General features: G+C 42.6%; 1 protein-coding gene across 1 annotated transcript in view; it reads right to left on the bottom strand.

Annotated features, from left to right (window-relative positions):
* MOSPD2 (motile sperm domain containing 2) overlaps nt 1-4,514 on the bottom strand; it is a 29,682-nt gene extending 25,168 nt beyond the window's left edge. The window contains exon 1 of the mRNA XM_026035291.1: nt 4,454-4,514. The gene's annotated coding sequence lies outside the window, so the exon portion shown is untranslated. The remainder of the gene's footprint in view (nt 1-4,453) is intronic.
* Between the last annotated feature and the right edge of the window lie 135 nt (nt 4,515-4,649).

The raw sequence follows: 4,649 nt of genomic DNA, 5'->3' as shown, positions 1-4,649 counted from the left end.
CAGGATTTTTTTTTTTTTTTTTTTTTTTTTTTTGGGGAACGGGGGGGGGGGAGGAGGGACGGGACAGGACGGGACAGTCATGCTTTAAGAATAATGAAAATTGGAGAAGATTTTAAAAGAAGATAGAAGAAATTTTACCAGAGTAGAAAACAAGCAGGATACTTATGCTCCATTAAGATGTCCAAGAGAACATTTAAGCAGCAAATCTGCCCTAAAGAAAAAAAATATCTAGAAAAGAGATTTTACGAAATAATAAAAAATCTATACAAAGCTAAGAAGCAGGGATAGCAACTGCATGCCTGTAAGTGGAGAAAAAAAACCTGTAAATACCTAGCTTCATTAGTAAACTGGAATTCAAAGCACAACTCAAATTCTCGATTAGGCAAAACTTTTGCATTTAACTACTGACTTTCTAAAATACATCTCACCAGAAGCTCTAGGGGCTGACATAAGGATTATAGCTTATGTCTGTATAATGCAAGATGTCAGACAACTTTCATAATTGTTCCTCTGGCCTTGAACTCTATTATTAGAGTCTATTATTTATCCATTGACTAATGTTTGTCTCAAACATCTCTTAGAATTTTATCGATAATATTATTTACTTGGGCTTCGAATAACAACTTTGCTTTCTCCTCCAGACTGGATGCACTGCTCACTAAAAAGAAAAAAATCCATTTCAATTTGCTGTTGATTTTTAACATGTTAAACTAAGTACCACAGCATTCAGGTACAGGCTTCCAATTCTTGGACAAGGAAATCTGCAAAACTGAAAACAAAGGTCATCAGCCATACAGGCACATGGAGCAGGAAAACAAAACAAAACACAATTCCTTTCCCCTCCTCCTCATCCCCAGAACTGAGTTATTTCAGTTAAAAAAAAAAAAGTAATATGAAAATATCTATCGCCTTGAGAGCGTGGTGAACTAAAAGATTACACTGACAAGGGTAAAAAAAAATATTTTTAATAGAAAGCTCAAGAACCATCTTTTTCTATGAAAGTGTGTTTATTATCCCACTCCTACACATTTCTTGCATTTCTCAGTCTGAATGCCAAGAATCTGCAAAAAATACATTTTCAGACTACAAGCAGATAGAACAGTAATATTTCCTTTAGAGTTTTCTACACTAATCACATCCACTGCTCTCTCTGAGAATGCCTCATATGTCTAAGATCATGTTTGCAAGTGGCCCACTGGAGTAATAGCATACAGTTTGTCATTAGTTTAAACCAGGTCATCAACAAAYGTAATCTTTAAAGCTAGTTATACAAAGAGCAAAGTGGTTAACCTGTGCTGCAAAATTGTGTCTGGAAATTCAGCTTTGTCCAAAATATGTAGGAAAAGATGATACAAACAGGGAGCAACAAAGACTATGGGCAAGAAAGACAAAAAAATAAAGAYAACAGATGTTTTGAAAGGGAAAGTAAGTAAGATTTGATCATAAACAATTTCCACTGCAACATAAAAATGAGAAGGAAYGGCCACAAACTAAAAGCTAGCTTTCAAAATTCTCTAAGGAGCAAAAAAGAAGTGAAATGAAAGACAATATTGTTTACTAGGAAAAACTGCTAGCACGAGTTAGTCCTGGAAAATAGTCTTTTGTTCTCACTGCTCTTGTTACCACTCAAATCCTTTAAATCAACAACATCTCACAAAGAACTCAAACAAGCAAAACTGAAATTAAACTCCAAACTGCACGTATGATATGCTTTTCAAATYCTACTCTAGATATCTTTTGTCCACTGGACTAAAAGGAATGTTTAAAGAACATATTTACAGTAACAGAATGCAGGGAAAACACTGCAAATATAGAAATTCTTCATAAACACTGAGGTTGTCTTCCATAATTCAGCTAGAAAATTCACTAAAGGAAAAAAAAAGAAAAAAAAATCTCAGTTAACCTAAAACACAGTTTTTCAGACAAGATCTCACATGGGTAACCTCACATTGGCAAATCTAGGGGACAAAAAAAAATAAGGCTCTCTGGCATTATATTTAATACATCTCTTACTATATTTAACATATTGTATGTGGCATTAGATTTTCCATGTGGTAAGTAATTATGAAAATAGTTGTTTCATTTATTCATATAAATGAAAGAGCTGTTTCATTCAGAATGCGGATATCTAGGCTTCCAAATGTTGAAAGCAATTTTCTCCATCTCTGCACAGAAGGCTCTTAARACTGTAGTTTATTATYGGGTTATAACTTTTACTCGAGATAYTCCAGCATGTATCAGGTGTGGCAGTTAATGTTAGGCTTTCCTATACCAGGTACCTACTGTATTTTTCATATATTTAGCTTTAACCTAAAACACCTTACTCTGACAATCAGTAATTTCAAACAAAATAGCGATTTGAAAGGCCCTCTAAGTTTTCATTTCACAACAGAAAGGACATTACTGCAAGAAAACCACAGCACACATGACCACTTGTGACTCCTCCCGCAGAGAGGGAACCCCTCAGCTATGAGTTCCACAGCATGGGGTCCATGGCAGGGGCACTTCACCAAACCAACACCGTGTCTGCCCATCAATCAGAAATACTGCTTACCTCACTGGAAAGAGAAAACAGCGGTGGCTGCAGCTCAAGAAATAAAAGGTGTCTGGACCTTTCACACAAGCCTTGGTGCTTGCAGCTCACCTGTGACCGGAGCCAGGCTCCCTTCAGAGAGGTGTGCGGTTCCAAGGCAACACCAAACTTGCACACACGCTACCAGTTTACTCTGTGCAACGCAATCGAGAGCGCCACTAACTTTTAAAGTGGAATAAAATCACTTGATATCAATGTTTTGTACCCTTAAAATATAGGAAGTGATATGCTTGGGGTATCTGTATTAYTTATTAAAGAAACCTCCATGTCCCTTTCAAGTATGAGGAAACTCTTCAGTAGACTTTAGAGCATACACAGTAAAGGCAGAAGGATCACAATGACATTAAATCCCTATGKTTTTTTTCCACATCTCAACTGAATCATTCAACTGATGACAGCCAGTTTGTTTATGGAATTCCTAAATTCAAGGGAGAGATTTAAGAATGTTATTTCAAAGAAATCTTATCCTCATTTTCTTGAAAAAGCTGAAAGTTCTAAACCAGCATCCCAAAATGGGCTGAGAAAGTAACTGTGTAAAATGCTCCAAGAAGTAGGATTACAGTTTATCCTACAATTGCAATAGTGTTTCCTTCTTTCAATGCTGAATCGCTATAACCAGTCCTGCAGAGGCTTCCCAACAGCTAGAGAAATCTGTGGAACTCCAATACTCTAGGGAGCAGCTCAGCTGAAGAGGCAACAGCTCCCTTTTCCCAGCTGCAGCTGTCCCAAGGAAGCTTTATGCTTTCTAAAGTAATTTTTTTTTTTTATGAGTGCAGTTCAAGTGTAATAGATTACAAAGGAACATGGATCATCTATCATGGGTAAACACATGCATTAATTGAAAATATCAATAGCAGAAAAAAAAAATGCTGTTTCTCTCCAGAACTTAGAAAAGTTTCAAGAATGCAGAGACATTTTTACTCACACAGAGATGTCACACAACAAGGTCTCTTCTCCAAGATACTTTTCCAGTAATTTTACCATCATSCCAGAAATCCATGTCATCTCCAACCAGGGCCACAGGCAGCTTCTGTATTAACACCAGTAGGGCCCACATGCGAGATACAACTGTGCAACACTCAAGGCACTTCAGAAGTTTGCCAGAGATGGGCCATACCCAAGGGCAGGTAAGTCAGAAAAACTGCCCAAAACTCTTGTGTAAAAGAGGTACGTGTGTCTTGTTAACTTCTGACATCAAAACAAGCCTGGAAGACTGAGGCTTACATTAAAGGAGGCAGGTGCAATTCTCACACTAACCTGCCAAGCTCTCATCGCATTTGCATTAAGAACTGGATGGGACTATGTCTGTAATGGAATGCCTTTGGACATTCATAATAAAACTCATCCGGCCCCGCCACAGCTGTTAGCACATGTGACTCCTACCTGCTTTGTTATTACAAGCAACGCAAATCCGCCTGGGAATGCAGGGAAGCCCCCTGGGCCTGGGAATGAAGGGAAGCCCCTCGAGCCTCCCCTCCTTCCTCCAGGCYTCCCCAGCACCTCCTGCCCTCCACGGACCGGGCAGAGGGGGCTGCCCTTGAGGCTGGTGCTGGACAGCCCGTGATGTTAACGAAGCGCAGGGCTAGTTCATGGCACAGGCCGGCCCAGAAGGGCCTCCCCGGGCACAAGGGCAGGGGACAGGGCGGCCTCTCCCTCCTCTCGGCGTCCCCAAAGCACCGAGCCCCGCGGCGCCCCAGCGCTCAAGCCAGACAGAACCCGGGTCTCCCAGGAGCCAAAACCGCACCCCGACCCCGAGAGGGGCCAAGCACCAGAGACGGGGGGGAGACACCCGCGGGGACGGGACGGGCGCGGGGAGAGGGGCCCGCGCGCCGCAGGCCCCACGCGCGCCCCGCCGCTCACCGGCCACGAACTCGGCCTCGAAGCGCCGCCGGGTCTCGCCGATGAGCGCGGCCTTGTCCTGTCGCTGCGGGGGAGAACGACAGGGACGTTACGGGAGGGAGGAAGAGAGGAGGAGGCGGCCGCCCGCGCCGCCGCCATCGCCCCCCGTCCCGTCCCGTCCCGTGGCGGTGGGGCGGGAGGCGCCGCGCGCCGCCGC

This window comes from Nothoprocta perdicaria, unplaced genomic scaffold, assembly GCF_003342845.1.
Source record: "Nothoprocta perdicaria isolate Ctin4 unplaced genomic scaffold, notPer1 scaffold_158, whole genome shotgun sequence".
Lineage (NCBI taxonomy): Eukaryota > Metazoa > Chordata > Aves > Tinamiformes > Tinamidae > Nothoprocta > Nothoprocta perdicaria.
Note: the sequence above shows the minus strand (reverse complement) of the source record. Positions and strands in the feature narration are given on the sequence as shown.